The 17,652-nt window shown below is 36.6% G+C and overlaps 2 pseudogenes; both read right to left on the reverse strand.

Annotated features, from left to right (window-relative positions):
* LOC109845802 lies at positions 859-10,430 on the reverse strand (annotated as a pseudogene).
* Positions 10,679-16,288, reverse strand: LOC109845803 (annotated as a pseudogene).

Raw genomic sequence — 17,652 nt, forward strand, 5'->3', positions numbered from 1 at the left:
TTACTTATGTGATAATTAAACACGGTCTAATTCTCTCAATCCTTACCACGTATCTCAATTCTTATAGACGAGATCACGGCACATAAAAGTTTCACCGGGTATTTTGATAGTTGTTTTCAAGTGTACTAGTAGTTTCAAGACCATACAGATGTTAAAGATTGAGAGAGTGGAATAGGACAACAACTAACTGCATCTAAATATGTAAAAAATAAGAAATCTATGTTGTGAACAAAAAGAGAATACTAAGGCAGAATCGTCCCACCAATAGCAGTTTAACACATACAGGTTTGCTGATATTTACAGATTCAAATACCCAGATACTTTATTTCAAAAGAAAAGAACAGAAGAATATTGTTCAAATCGCATAAACAAGAATTACTATCAAGGAGACAATTGACACAAGGGGGAAAAACCTTCATGGGGGCATAAGTCCAATAATCAAATCCCCCGACTTACAATATAACAGCGAAGCATTATGATTCCTGTATGTTGATCACAGATACAAGTACTAGGAGAATACAAAATACAATTGACACAAGGAGAATACAATGAACTTAGCAATACATGGAAGCATACCCGTGTTGCTTCTCGAGAATCCATTTCTAGTATTTGAAGCCTCCTGCTCACAATTTTCTTCCTCCAGGCCATTAGTAAAAGAACCAGATGAAACTGATTGCACTGGTCTAAAGATCACCCAACAATGCTATAAGCTTATTCAATTCCGTTTTCCTTTTGTTAATTTACCCTTGCAAGCTTACACAATACTACAAACACAAACGGTTTGTGATATCAACTGCATTTGCTCATAACGAAAATGCAAAGGGGAAGTAACATGAACCACGAATAGTTCAATTAGTAAAATTTTCATCTCGTTCATTCAACGTTTGTTTCAACGGCTATAAAAGCCTGAACCCATTCACCAAATCCACATGATCGTCGATAGACTTAGACAACTTCTCTGCTTCTCCAATGTATGACTGGGGAGTCAAATTCAAGAGAACGCTCTTTGCTTCTTCTGGCAATTGCAAGCCATTAGTGAACTTTTGAATGCTCTCCTTGTTGACAACTCTTCCTCTAGGGAAATCCTTCAGCTTCTCATATGCCTCTGGGACATTGTATCTGCGCATAACCTAATGCAAGAAAACAAGAGAGAGTCTATCAGCAACAAGGGTCTCTTTTATTCTTTAATATTATTGGTTATTTTGATGTTGATTGAGCAAATGATACTCTTGATAGTGTCTCGTTGGCAAATATTGTACTTTTATTGGAGGATGGTGATCTCACGATGACGTAGACTATCGTGCTATGATTTATTGCTAAGGTTGATTATCAAGTTATGGCTCTCGCTGCTTGAGGGATTATGTTGATTACATACCTTCATTAGGAGATAGGTGTATTTCTACCTCAGGCTATGGAAATACATCGTAATAATCAGGTTCTGGCGTATATTGCCAATGGTACAGACTAAGTCTCATGAGAACAGGAAGCATATAAAGGTTGATTATCACTTCATTATGAAATGATATTGAGCAAAATATCACTTCACATGTCAATTCAGACAGATAAGTAACAGTTTCGCTAAAACATTACCTTGTTTTGGTGGGGGGGTTGGGTGGAGGAAGGGGAAGGGAATTTTTTGCTTAGATTTAACTAGCTAAAAATGATAGGTCTATATGCTCTTCTAGCATAAGAAGGAATGCTAGAATAATAGTTCGTAACTAGACCATCATTGAGAATTAATGTAATTATATTTTATTTGTTTTCGAGTGAAAATACCCCTCTCTTGGACCGTCATCTTTCCAAACGTATAGTCAAAATGCTGGGGGAGGTGGAATTAGATGTCCTATATAAAACCTTCAAAAACAATACAACATACAAGCACAACTTTGATATTACATCATATAACCAACAAAAGCAGAAAAAAGAAAAAGTATACAAAAGCAGTCATAATAAAGTCTATGTTGAATTTTTTTTTCAACAATCACATGAGCTGCTGCAGCAGCACATGTTTTCAATTTTTTATCAAAAGTTGTGGGCCCCACTGAAGAAAATTTAAGATGTGGGTCCCACGAGTATAGTAAAATATTATTATTTTATTAGTACATAGTAATTTCCCAAACGCTATAAATAGACCCCAAATCCTTAAGGAAAATTCATCCCAAAAACAACAATCAATATATACAGATATATATGTTGTAGAATAGCTAGCGCTCGTAGGAACGGTGCCTAGACGGAGAAGGTCTTATAGATCAATGAGATCTTTACTTGATAGATCGAGGAGATCTTTGTCTTATAGATCGAGAAGATCTTTGCCTTCTAGATCGAAGGGATCTTGATAGTACTAGGTCGGTGCACACCAAAGTACTGGACTGCTGTTCCTAGAAGCAATTTGGCCTTGGGATCCTTGCACCGGAGTAGGCCAAATAATACTTTAAACACAATGTTTTACAAACACACAACAGCTGAGTTGGAAAATTTTAAATTACTGCACTTTAGTTTTCTATTCAAATTTTGCTGTTATATATCTGTATTATTTCAGATTTAACCATAGACGCTAACAGTCTAAAGGGAAGTGCAGTGCACTATCTGGACTTACTGTTTGTATTGGTTCTGCAAGCACCTCCCATACCTGGTCCAGGTCTTCATTAAGACGAGATTCATTTACCTACACATGATGGAGAAGAAATAAAGAATTAAGAAATGAAGAGAGTTACAAAGCAGTGTAATTTCATGAGTCATGTCATTATTAAATATGTAATTTGGAATGAGACATATTGATGACACTGTATCAAAAATGTACAATCAATGTATTATTACTTTTAAATAATGAGCTTTAAACTTCAAACTAATTTGGGCAAGTTTCAGAATAAACTTGATTAAATGTAGGGGAAATTATGACCCGACCAATCAACCCGATCCGACCCGACCTGTTTATATTGGGTATGGGTCGAGTTATATGGGTCGAGTCATAAACAGGTCAACTCGAACTGACCCGTTTATTAGATGGGTAAATTAAGGTTGACCCGAACTAACCCGTGTAACCCAATACCGACCCGTTTAATTCTAAATGGGTTGCAAACTCCAAATATGAAGATCATCTTCGTCGTCTTCATCCTCCTCCTTCTCCTCTCTCTCCTCTTCCTTCGACCCCCAGTTTCCCACCAGGTCCAGTGTCTCCGGCATGGTCGGCCGCGTCTCAGCCCTCATCGATAGCGAGCATGCGTTTCAACGGTCGAGATCGGTCTTGGTTTCGCTCGTACGAATGAGATCGGAGGAGGATAAGGGGAGGTCGAAGAAAGGGATGAAATAGGTGCCCGACGTGCTCTGTGACCTGGTGAGCTGCGGAAAGCTGGAGAACCTACCACTGTCGGGGAACTACTTCAGCTTGATGGGGGAGAACTACTGTGATCTGGTCGAGAGCGAAGCTCTGGATCTGTCCGGTTTTGACTTTTTTACTACTAATTCTCTAGTGATAACCATCTCATACAGATTTTACTACTAACCTGAAGCTTCCAGATCCTTGTAGAGCACTTTTGTATGCCAAGAGAGAATACCCAGATCCAATACCCAAATTCCTCAAAACAGTGGAATCGGTCAAATCCCTCTGTCAATGATTACACATGCAATAAGTATAGTATCACTTTACCAAAATGAAACATTAAGACCTGTTTTTTGAACTGTGATATAGCACTGAACTTCACATTAGGTACTCCTCAAGAACCATGAATAAAGATGGACTGAACTTCACATTAGGTACTCCTCAAGAACCATGAATAAAGATGAAAAAGTAAATGATACACACCTGCATACGAGAGATGGGCAATTTCGAGCTGAGAGATGAAAAAGTAAATGATACACACCTGCATACGAGAGATGGGCAATTTCGAGCTGAGAGCTAGCAGATGAAATAGCATTAGCCAAACAAAAGTTGCCCTTACATTTCTCAAAATCAATGGGATTAACTTTATGAGGCATAGTTGAAGATCCAATCTCCCCAGCCTTTGTCATCTAGAAAGTAAAATTATCATGAAATCGTTTAGTTCCAAATTGGAAGTTTTGGAGCTAAAATAGGTCCTAATATTTTAGGGGTATAGTGGTCAAGCATAAGAAAGTTATCTGCTTAAAATAACCTAACGAAATATAGATCCATATGTCCCGATCAAAATCAGTCATGATGTTATTAAACTGAACAATTGCATTGAAAAGCTTTGCGATATAGTCATGCGGCTCAATATGTATAAGGAGCAAGCAACAGGCTCAGATAGAGAGTATGCATGCAAGCCAAGTTCCATTCCATTCGTAGGCCACATTGATGCAACCTTTCAGATAACACAAACTTAAAAAAAAATTTAGCTGGCGCTGCAATTCCATTATTATTTATGCACTAACTGGTTGGTGTTGAATAGGCTAATTGATAAATGTATTGTAATTCCAAGATAGATGGATAACCTGCAAGTGTATCTACTTATTATCAAGCATGCACATGATAGTATCTACTTACTATATGAATCACCTTTTGTAAACTCTTGAAATGTGAAATGGCAAATGAATCACCTTTTGTAAACTCTTGAAATGTGAAATGGCAAAAAAAACCTACATTTCAGTCACCTGAGTTGATTGCAATACTCATATTAAAGAAAATCCTGAGGCTCTATTAGTTATACACTTTTACAGTTTGTATAGTTGCCTAAATCTTCACGAGGACTGTTTACTAGTAAACTAGCTCAAGTAGAGAACAATAAATACAAGCAACGGTGTGAAAAAAGTACAGGTAAATAATGTACTCCTCCCATTAATGAAACCTGTCCAAGTCATCCGCAAAGAAAAACCCATACCAAAATCGTCTATGCACTACTTAATTACACAAAAAAAATTCATCAAGCTGAAATGAATCAGATAGGTAAAACCTTGAAAAGAGAAAAGTAGTAGAAGTAAATAAACATGCCTATGTTGTGTAAGAGTTGAAACCTAACCCCAAATAGGTCATGGACTCAGCTGCAACAGTTGGCCAATCAATATCAGGACATGCAACTTTATGTGCATTGTAGTTTCCAACAGCTCCAGCACACTTGCCCAATATTTGCACTTCCGTAAAGGTCTTCCCTACTTCACTTAGTCTGAAAGCAAAATTAGCCATCTCTTTTCCCAAAGTAGTGGGTGAAGCAGGCTACAAAGGGAGTTAGAAGATATCAGAACTAAACCACATAAACCTATTACAAGAGCAAATCATTTATTCCTGTAGCATAACGATGAAAATTATCAATATGATATTTCAGCTGCTTTGAGCAGTCAACTTAGTATATGTCCGCTTCTAATATTGGCCATGTCACGCCCCGGCCTGACGGGCCCATTTGTGGGTACAAGCCGTGGGACCCAACAAGTGTAACGTGTTGTTTGGCTCAATCTACTGCCAAAATCGACGAACCGATGTAACACTTAAATAATTTAATCCACTTAAATTCTCACTCATTTCCTGATGTTGGACTAAATAGGAGTGTCACAAACATCTCACCTTACATAAGCGACGTCCTCATCGTGACATGACAAATTGCACATCCCGGTATCACTAGGTTATGTGGACTCTAGAGGTGGCTCCCTCCGCACTCACGTAATATAGCACTTAGCCACGCATAGCACTTAGCTCCACACTTCCTACTCACAACTTCTATGATACAATTTCTCACGCCTCGAGCCGCCGGGCCCATTGGTGTAGTACAAGCCGTGGGACCCACCAAGTGTAACACGTTTGGCTCAACCCACTGCCAAAATCAGCTAGCCGTGTTACACTTGAGTCTTGGGCATACCTATTTAAGTAACTTAACTTCTCACTCATTTTCTGATGTAGGACTAAATAAGAAACAAAGACATGATTATATTATTTTAACCTTCTGATTGAAAATGTTCCATTCAATTTATTTCATAGCATCAAGCTAAAAACTCGTGAAGAAAGGAATGTCAAACATGTCCTGCAAACATATATGAACGAAGATAGATAGTATAGTCTTTAACAAACCAGTAATTATACATGATGTATTAGCCCCATGTAGAAAATTCTTGAGTTTTAGCATGTAATCATTATTTAATTATTTCTATATATGCCCCCTACCCCCCCTGAAAAAAAAGCTTACTTTTGTATAAAAAAATTCACTGAATTGACCAGCCAGGAATCTTTGAGTTATTTCAACCAAAAAAAATCCACCACCAGGACATTAGGGAGAAATTCTTAGTGAAATATTACCATGTGCACCTTTGATTAAGTTTAACTTTTTAAACCCAAGAGTACTTTGTTTTTCTTTGAGTACTCCCATTTCTCTAATACTTCTCTAAACGTGCTCTTATCAGTTGCATCCCTTCTCCATTTGGGTTAAATTTCATTAAGAATTTAGGATTGCAAAATAAATTAGTTCATGGAAATGAAAAATAATTTTTCTTTTTCCTTGAAGCATTCTCTGCATTTTCTTAGTCTAATAGCTTCTGATTTTTTTTAAATCAATATATACAATAAACTATGTCCTTCTATGTGTAAACACAAATAAAAGTGAAATATAAGATTTTCAATTATGTTTATATAGCATTAAAGTTTTTGTAGATAAAATCTAATCAACAAAAAGTTTGTATTCCGTTATAACAAGAGTTGCCTCTCATCTAGAACTGAAAATACCTGCCCATGAGTGCAAGACAACATGGAGATATGAGCATTTTCCTTTGCAAATTTGCATATTGCATTCAACAACTCAATCATCACAGGAAATATGACAGTGTTGAACGCCTCCTTCAGTGCCAATGCGTGGGCTAAATTATTTATATCCTCTGATGTACAAGCAAAATGGAAAAACTCCCTCCTTCAGTGCCAATGCGTGGGCTAAATTATTTATATCCTCTGATGTACAAGCAAAATGGAAAAACTCTAGTACCTAAAAAAGAATTTTGTAGAATATGATGTCAAATATTAAGCATCAAATAAAATCTTTGAAACCACAGCTAGTCGTAGTTTTAAAAAGAGGAAGCATAGAGTACCCACAACAAGGAACATCAAAAACTCACCTCAGCAATCTCAGCATTGGATTGACATTTCTGCTTCAAGAAGTATTCCACTGCCTTAACATCATGGTTAGTTACTTTTTCAATCTTTTTCACTTCCAGAGCATTAGCTTTGTTGAAGCCACTAACTATACTTTCTAAATAAGACCTGGCATTCTCACTAAAGCTTTGAACCTCCTTGATTTCAGGTATTTCTGTTAATGTTAGCAACCATTTTACCTAAAAAAGAATCTTTTCAGATTAGCATTTTGCGCTAAGTAGCCGACATGAAAATATAACTACAGTGGCCAGCTTTGTCAGATCATGATGGGTAATGGAGAAAGAGGTAAACCTTTTTTGCTTGTAAGTTACCTCTTTCTCCATTACCCAAGACATGACTACACTATGACAAGTTTTAATAAAGACTGCTACCTATATCAAAGCAGAGGCTGGATGTTTTGTCAGATTGTAAAAGAAAGCACACTAATAAGCTTCACCTAAATAAATAATGTTCAATGGACTCATACAGAAACTGCTAATACTACATCATATGCAAATTTATTAGAAGGGCGGTACTATTGTCAGATATGCATATCAAATATAAATATCCCAACGGGTCACATAACATTTTAGGCACAACATTAAACCTTTTGAGATAACTAAGGCTTTAAACCTTTTATCTTTATACCTGAGACATATTATGATTTGTAAGCCAGACGAACAAGGATATCCAATCAACAACCATAGTTTTTTCATGCTTTACCAGAAACATTTCTTTATCATTCGCTACAAAAATGATTGTATAATCTACATTTAAATATGAAACCATTATTCTTAAAAAAAAATATAATGTAAGACTAACACTGTGCACTGGTGTTGAATAAAAAAGCACTTATTAAAAATGTATTCTTATAGGAGACTTTATTGAAAGTTACCTCGACCATTACACGGTAACGGATTAACCCATATTCACTAAAGAATGGGTGCAAATCCTTGACTTTCTACAAAAATATCGGCCTTCTAAAGGTGACAGAGCCATAATGCTAAAAGACTCAAGTTCAACAACCTCCTCTTTACGATGATGCTCCATCTAAAATATTAAAGTTCACACTGCCAAAACATATTCAACCAGTTGTCCAAATATGAGGAAAATTGAAGAAAATGGACCACAAAAAAAATTAGATCATTTCGGATCAAACTTAATCATCATTGAAGATTCATAAGCCCAATTATTGGATTGAATACAGCTCACTATAAATTGGGGACTGCCAAAGGATCATCTCAATTTATTTAAAAAAATTATGAACCTGAAATTCAAAATACAATAGTGGAAGCCCTACATTACAAATTCAGAAGAAGAAAAAAAAGTGACCTATAGCATATGATATTTATTATTTACTAAAAGTTTTATGCTCTATCCCAAAATATTCCCTCCCGTAAACATATAAAAAATCCAATCTTTATTCAAAAATCCAAAAGATGCCACTTTTGAGAAACATTTCAAGATTATAGTATATGAGATTTAAGAAAACTTAGCAATGAAATAATCACAAAAAGCAAAAAACAAGCCTGCAGTCAATAAAAGGCATGGCTTGTGTTCGTGATAATTCCCCAGCCAGGAAACCGAGAATGGAGATCTTTACCTTCGTAGTCGTGACTCCTTCTAAACTGTTCAATGAAACCCTAAGTGGTTCGAATCGCCGAGGAGGGGTGGGCTGAATCTAAAACCCTACCTGGCATGATCATCTACTGATCGAAGATGAAGAGGGAGAGGAGGAAAATGGCGGCAAGAAAGTGAATGGGGCTCGAGGGGGTGATAAGAGCTTTTCCTTGGAGTGGCAGACGAGATCGAAACCCTAACCCTAGATTTTTAAGGGGGAATTTGTTCGGGGTTTAGTGGAGTGGGAAAAAGGAGCCTCCTTTCTTTTTAAGGAATCAGAGAGAGCGAGGAGCGAGCGCCTTGATTCATTTTATATGCGTTTCCTATGGAGGTTAATGGCAGGGTCAGATCATTATCACGTCAGTAAAATCTTATGACGAATGTAATGTTAAGAATCACCACTATTAACTTTCATCAAATATTAAAGACGCTAACAGTATTTGGGTGGTAGTGGTTCATTCCGTTATAAGTGAAAGAAACTTTACTTGTAGAAATAATCAGGTTGTTTTTTGTACGTCCGCTTGCTTACTGCAGTACAAATAGCTCATTTTTCTTGTATTTTTTTTCCTTTTTTCTCTTTTTTTCATTTCTAAAAAATCTTCATACTTATCATAATAATAGTTGCATGAGATCCCAAGCTATAGGCACTGTTTCTGAGAAAAGAACAGAATATTAAGCTGATAAAACTTAAGTTAATTCAAGTAGTAATGAGAAAAACTTGATATAATAGCTATCATGAAATTCAACAGAACAATAAACTTTTTACCGTCGTAGTAATGAGAAAAACTTGATATAATAGCTATCATGAAATTCAACAGAACAATAAACTTTTTACCGTCAACAGGTTTTGCCAAATATTTACTCTTCGAGTTCGAAGCAAACTATACCCTTTGGAGGCACATTAGAGAAAGAACTAGAGTGATTTTTGTAAGTGATTTTTGTTTTTGCATATTTAGATATTGATTTTGTATACTTTGATGTAATTAGAGAAGCAACTGTATTTTTTGGATCTGAATTCTCTTTACTTATGTGATAATAAACATGGTCTAATTCTCTTAATCCTTGCCACGTATCTCAATTATTATAGAGGAGATCATGCCACGTATAAATTCCATCAGATATTTTGATAGTTGTTTTAGTAGTTTCAAGACCATACAGATGTTAAAGATTGAGAGAGTAGAACAAGACAACAACTAACTGCATCTAAATATGTAAAAAATAAGAAATCAATGTTGTGAACAAAAGAGAATACTAAGGCAGAATTGTACCACCAATACAAGTATACCACACATAGGTTTGTTGATATTTACAGATTCAAGTACCCAGATACTTTATTTCAAAAGAAAAGAACACAAGAATATTGTTCAAATCGCATAAACAAGAATTACTAATGCATCCTGCGGAAGGGGTAGCAGCCAAAAATCAATATAAATATAAGTGCCGAGGTAAACAAACTTCAAGTATTTCAAAAGAAAACAAACTATCAAGGAGACAACTGACACAAGGGGGAAAAACCTTCATGGGGGCATAAGTCCAATAATCAAATCCCCCGACTTACAATATAACAGCGAAGCATTATGATTCCTGTATGTTGATCACAAATACAAGTACCAGGAGAATACAAAATACAATTGACACAAGGAGAATACAATGAACTTAGCAATACATGGAAGCATACCCGTGTTGCTTCTCGAGAATCCATTTCGAGTATTTGAAGCCTCCTGCTCGCAATTTTCTTCCTCCAGGCCATTAGTAAAAGAACCAGATGAAACTGATTGCACTGGTCTAAAGATCACCCAACAATGCTATAAGCTTATTCAATTTTGTTTTCCTTTTGTTAATTTACCCTTGCAAGCTTGCACAATACTACAAACACAAACGGTTTGTGATATCAACTGCATTTGCTCATAACGAAAATGCAAAGGGGAAGTAACATGAACCACGAATAGTTTAATTAGTAAAATTTTCATCTCGTTCATTCAATGTTTGTTTCAACGGCTACAAAAGCCTGAACCCATTCACCCAATCCACATGATCGTTGATAGACTTAGACAACTTCTCTGCTTCTCCAATGTATGACTAGGGAGTCAAATTCAAGAGAACGCTCTTTGCTTCTTCGGGCAATTGCAAGCCATTAGTGAACTTTTGAATGCTCTCCTTGCTGACAACTCTTCCTCTGGTGAGATCCTTCAGCTTCTCATATGCCTCTGCGACGTTGTATCTGCGCATAACCTAATGCAAGAAAAGAAGAGAGAGTCCATCAGCAATAAGGGTCTCTTTTATTCTTTAATATTATTAGTTATTTTGATGTTGATTGAGCAAATGATATTCTTGATAGTGTCTCGTTGGCAAATATTGTACTTTTATTGGAGGAATATGGTGATCTCGCGATGACGCAAACTATCGTGCTATGATTTATTGCTAAGGTTGATTATCAAGTTATGGCTCTCGCTGCTTGAGGGATTATGTTGATTAAATACCTTCATTAGGAGATAGATGTATTTCTTCCTCTGGCTATGGAAATATATCGTAATAATCAGGTTCTGGCGTATATTGCCAATGGTACAGACTAAGTCTCATGAGAACAGGAAGCATATAAAGGTTGATTATCACTTCATTATGAAATGATAATGAGTAAAATGTCACTTCACATGTCAATTCAGACAGATAAGTAACAGTTTCGCTAAAACATTACCTTTTTTTGGTGGGGAGGTTGGGTGGAGGAAGGGGAAGGGAATTTTTTGCTTAGATTTAACTAGCTAAAAATCATAGGTCTATATGCTCTTCTAGCTTAAGAAGGAATGCTAGAATAATAGTTCGTAACTAGACCATCATTGAGAATTAATGTAATTATATTTTATTTGTTTTCGAGTGAAAATACCCCTCTCTTGGACCGTCATCTTTCCAAACGCATAGTAAAAATGCTGGGGGAGGTGGAATTAGATGTCCTATATAAAACCTTCAAAAACAATACAACATACAAGCACAAATGCTGGGGGAGGTGGAATTAGATGTCCTATATAAAACCTTCAAAAACAATACAACATACAAGCACACCTTTTATATTACATCATATAACCAACAAAAGCAGAAAAAAGAAAAAGTATACAAAAGCAGTCATAATAAAGTCTATGTTGAATTTATTTTTCAACAATCACATGAGCTGCTGCAGCAGCCCATGTTTTTAATTTTTTGTCAAAAGTTGTGGGCCCCACTGAAGAAAATTTAAGATGTGGGTCCCACGAGTATAGTAAAATATTATTATACATAGTAATTTCTGAAACGCTATAAATAGACCCCAAATCCTTAAGGAAAATTCATTCCAAAAACAACAATCAATATATACAGATATGTATGTTGTAGAATAGCTAGTGCTCGTAGGAACAGTGCCTAGACCGAGAAGGTCTTATAGATCAATGAGATCTTTACTTGATAGATCGAGGAGATCTTTGTCTTATAGATCGAGAAGATCTTTGCGTGATAGATCGAGGATATCTTTGCCTTCTAGATCGAAGGGATCTTGACAGTATTAGGTCCGTGCACACCAAAGTACTGGACTGCTGTTCCTGGAAGCAATTTGGCCTTGGGATCCTTGCACCGGAGTAGGCCAAATAATGCTTTAAACACAATGTTTTACAAACACACAGCAGCTGAGTTGGAAAATTTTAAATTACTGCACTTTAGTTTTCTATTCAAATTTTGTTGTTATATATCTTTATTATTTCAGATTTAACCATAGACGCTAACAGTCTAAAGGGAAGTGCAGTGCACTATCTGGACTTACTGTTTGTATTGGTTCTGCAAGCACCTCCCATACCTGGTCCAGGTCTTCATTGAGACGAGATTCATTTACCTACATATGATGGAGAAGAAATAAAGATTAAGAAACGAAGAGAGTTACAAAGCAGTGTAATTTCATGAGTCATGTCATTATTAAATATGTAATTTGGAATGAGACATATTGATGACACTGTATCAAAAATGTACAATTAATGTATTATTACTTTAAAATAATGAGCTTTAAACATCAAACTAATTTGGCCAAGTTTAAGAATAAACTTGATTAAATGTAGGGGTGGCAAATTATGACCCGACCAATCAACCCGATCCGACCCGACCTGTTTATATTGGGTATGGGTCGAGTTATATAGGTCAAGTCATAAACAGGTCAACCCGAACTGACCCGTTTATTAGATGAGTAAATTAAGGTTGACCCGAACTGACCCGTGTAACCCAATACCGACCCGTTTAATTCTAAATGGGTTGCAAACTCCAAATATGAAGATCATCTTCGTCGTCTTCATCCTCCTCCTTCTCCTCTCTCTCCTGTTCTTTCAACCCCTAGTTTCCCACAAGGTCCAGCGTCTCCGGCATGGTCGGCCGCGTCTCAGCCCTCATCGATAGCGAGCAAGCGTTTCAACGGTCGAGATCAGTCGTGGTTCCGCTCGTACGAATGAGATCGGAGGAGGATAAGGGGAGGTCGAAGAAAGGGATGAAATAGGTGCCCGACGTGCTCTTCGACCTGGTGAGCTACGGAAAGCTGGAGAACCTACCGCTGTCGGGGAACTACTTCAGCTTGATAGGGGAGAACTACTGTGATCTGGTCGAGAGCGAAGCTCTGGATCTGTCCGGTTTTGACTTTTTTGTCATGTGAGGATCAGAGGGATTGGGGGGTTCATCAGAGTGAGGTGATGGCCAAAAAGGCGGGGACCGTGGTTTATAATGCTATGAATAAGCGGCAACCTAATCCTTAATTAGGATTGTTTATTAAAAGGGTCAATCTCTTGTACAATCTATGTAGCAATATTGCATATTTTGACTTGTGATTGTCGAAAGAGTCAAAAGAATTTCATCTTGATCTATATAGTATCCACGATATTCAATTGAGATTTGATAAACGGGTCATTCGGGTTATATAGGTCGGGTCGGGTACCCCGTTTAATAAACGGTTGGATCACATTGACTCATTTGTTAAACGGGTCGGGTCGGGTCACACTTATACGGGTTGGGTCAACTATGACCCTACCCGACCCAACCCGACCCATTTACCAACCCTAATTAAATGTAAACATTGGGATTGTATTTATACGTTGGCAGCATATTGAGCAAAAAAGGAGCTTTTGCCACTTTTAGATGTATCTTTCTTCGCATCAACTACTCAGATGTACAAATAGAATTTTGTCAAAAGAATCATGCCAGATATCATAGTTATGGATCCCAAATAATAGATCTAAAGGAAATTGAAAAGGATAGCAAAGACATAGTTCATACAATATTTTTGAGGGAAATGGGTAGTACAATTTTAGAAAAGAAATACTTATATAAAAAAACATAAACATCCGTAAAATCATATATATTATTAGATGGATGTACATTAGATAGAAATTATGTTGATAGCAAGACAAGAATTCTTCTTGAAAAGGATCCACATTTCTATGATCTTGTAATTCACAGAATTTAGCATCTTGCATTAGTGACGAATTCAAATTCAACATATGCCCAACCCAAATAGTTAAAGCAAGAACAGAACAAACAACATACATGAAGCACAGAACGATGACAGCGACACATTTCCTGCCAATAACACATCTGGCTTTATATCTAATTCTCTAGTGATAACCATCTTATACAGATTTTACTACTAACCTAAAGATTCCGGGTTCCTTGTTGTGCACGTTTGTATGCCAAGAGAGAATACCCAGATCCAATACCCAAATTCCTAAAAACAGTGGAATCGGTCAAATCCCTCTGTCAATGATTACACATGCAATAAGTATAGTATCACATCACCAAAATGAAACACTAAGACGTGTTTTTTGAACTATGATATAGCACTAAACTTCACATTAGGTACTCCTCAAGAACCATGAATAAAGATGGAAAAGTAAATGATACACACCTGCATACGAGAGATGGGCAATTTCGAGCTGAGAGCTAGCAGATAAAATAGCATTAGCCAAACACAAGTTGCCCTCACTATTCTCAAAATCAATGGGATTAAGTTTATTTGGCATAGTTGAAGATCCAATCTCCCCAGCCTTGGTCATCTGGAAATCAAAATTATCATGAAATCGTTTAGTTCCAAATTGGAAGTTTGGGAGCTAAAATAGGTCCTAATATTTTAAGGGTATAGTTGTCAAGCATAAGAAAGTTGCCTGCTTAAAATAACCTAACGAAATATAGCTCCATGTGTCCCGATCAAAATCAGTCAGGATGTTATTCAACTAAACAACTACATTGAAAAGCTTTGCGATATAGTCATGCGGCTTAATCTGTATACGGAGCAAGCAACAGGCTCAGATAGAGAGTATGTAAGCACGCCAAGTGCCATTCCATTCATAGGCCATATTGACGTAATCTTTCAGACAACACAAACTTAACAAAATTATTAGCTGGCGCTGCAATTCTATTATTATTTATGCACTAACGGGTTGGTGTTGAATAGGCTAATTGATAAATGTACTGTAATTCCAAGATAGATGGATAACCTGCAAGTGTATCTACTTATTATCAAGCATGCACATGATAGTATCTACTTACTATATGAATCACCTTTTGTAAACTCTTGAAACGTGAAATGGCAAAAAAAACCTACATTTCAGTCACCTGAGTCGATTGCAAAACTCATATTAAAAAAAATCCTGAGGCTCTATTAGTTATACACTTTTACAGTTTGTAAAGTTGCCTAAATCTTCACGAGGACTGTTTACAAGTAAACTAGTTCAAGCAGAGAACAATAAATACAAGCAACGGTGTGAAAAAAGTACAGGTAAATAATGTTCTCCTCCCATGAATGAAACCTGTCCAAGTCATCCGCAAAGAAAAACCTATACCAAAATCGTCTATGCACTACTTAATTACACAAAAAAAATTCATCAAGCTGAAATGAATCAGATAGGTAAAACCTTGAAAAGAGAAAAGTAGTAGAAGTAAATAAACATGCCTATGTTGCGTAAGAGTTGAAACCTAACCCCAAAGAGGTCACGGACTCAGCTGCAACAGTTGGCCAATCAATATCAGGACATGCAACTTTATGTGCATTGTAGTTTCCAACAGCTCCAGCACACTTGCCCAATATTTGCACTTCCGTAAAGGTCTTCCCTACTTCACTTAGTCTGAAAGCAAAATTAGCCATCTCCTTTCCCAAAGTAGTGGGTGAAGCAGGCTACAAAGGGAGTTAGAAGATATCAGAACTAAACCACATAAACCTATTACAAAAGCAAATCATTTATTCCTGTAGCATAACGATGAAAATTATCAATATGATATTTCAGCTACTTTGAGCAGTCAACTTAGTATATGTCCGCTTCTAATATTGGCCATGTCACGCCCCGGCCTGACGGGCCCATTTGTGGGTACAAGCCGTGGGACCCAACAAGTATAATGTGTTGTTTGGCTCAATCTACTACCAAAATCGACGAACCGATGTAACACTTAAATAATTTAATCCACTTAAATTCTCACTCATTTCCTGATGTTGGACTAAAAAACTTCGCAATGAAATAATCACAAAAACCAAAAAACAAGCCTGCTGTCAATAAAAGGCATGGCTTGTGTTCGTGATAATTCCCCAGCCAAGAAATCGAGAATGGAGATCTTTACCTTCATAGTCGTGACTCCTGCTAAACTATTCAACGAAACCCTAAGTGGTTCGAATCGCCGAGGAGGGGTGGGCTGAATCCGAAACCCTACCTAGCATGATCGTCTACTAATCAAAGATGAAGAGGGAGAGGAGGAAAAGGGCGGCAAGAAAGCGAATGGGGCTCGAGGGGGTCATAAGAGCTTTTCCTTGGAGTGGCAGATGAGATCGAAACCCTAACCCTAGATTTTTAAGGGGGAATTTGTTCGGGGTTTAATGGAGCGGGAAAAAGGAGCCGCCTTTCTTTTTAAGGAATCAGAGAGAGCGAGGAGCGAGCGCCTTGATTCATTTTATACGCGTTTCCTATGGAGGTTAATGGTAGGGTCCGATCATTATCATGTCAGTAAAATCTTATGACGAATGTAATGTTAAGAATCACCACTATTAACTTTCATCAAATATTAAAGACGTCAGTAAAATCTTATGACGAATGTAATGTTAAGAATCACCACTATTAACTTTCATCAAATATTAAAGACGCTAACAGTATTTGGGTGGTAGTGGTAAATCACCACTATTAACTTTCATCAAATATTAAAGACGCTAACAGTATTTGGGTGGTAGTGGTACATTCCATTATAAGTGAAAGAAACTTTACTTGTAGAAGTAATCAGGTTGTTTTTTGTACGTCCGCTTTCTTACTGCAGTACAAATAGCTCATTTTTCTTGTATTTTTTTCCTTTTTTTCTCTTTTTTTCATTTCTCAAAAATCTTCATACTTATCATAATAAGAGTTGCATGAGATCCCAAGCTATAGGCACTGTTTCTGAGAAAATAACAGAATATTAAGCAGATAAAACTTAAGTTAATTCATGTAGTAATGAGAAAAACTTGATATAATAGCTATCATGAAATTCAACAGAACAATAAACTTTTTACCGTCAACAGGTTTTGCCAAATATTTACTCTTCGAGTTCGAAGCAAACTATACCCTTTGGAGGCACATTAGAGAAAGAACAAGAGTGATTTTTGTAAGTGATTTTTGTTTTTGCATATTTAGATGTTGATTTTGTATATTTTGATGTAATTAGAGAAGCAACTGTATTTTTCAGACCTAGATTCTCTTTACTTATGTGATAATAAACATGGTCTAATTCTCTCAATCCTTACCACGTATCTCAATTCTTATTGAGGAGATCACGCCACATAAAAATTCCATCCGATATTTTGATAGTTGTTTTAGTAGTTTCAAGACCATACAGATGTTAAAGATTGAGAGCGTAGAACAGGACAACAACTAACTGCATCTAAATATGTAAAAAATAAGAAATCTATGTTGTGAACAAAAGAGAATACTAAGGCAGAATTGTACCACCAATACAAGTATACCACA

Source organism: Asparagus officinalis, chromosome 6 (assembly GCF_001876935.1).
Source record: "Asparagus officinalis chromosome 6, Aspof.V1, whole genome shotgun sequence".
Classification (NCBI taxonomy): Eukaryota; Viridiplantae; Streptophyta; class Magnoliopsida; order Asparagales; family Asparagaceae; genus Asparagus; species Asparagus officinalis.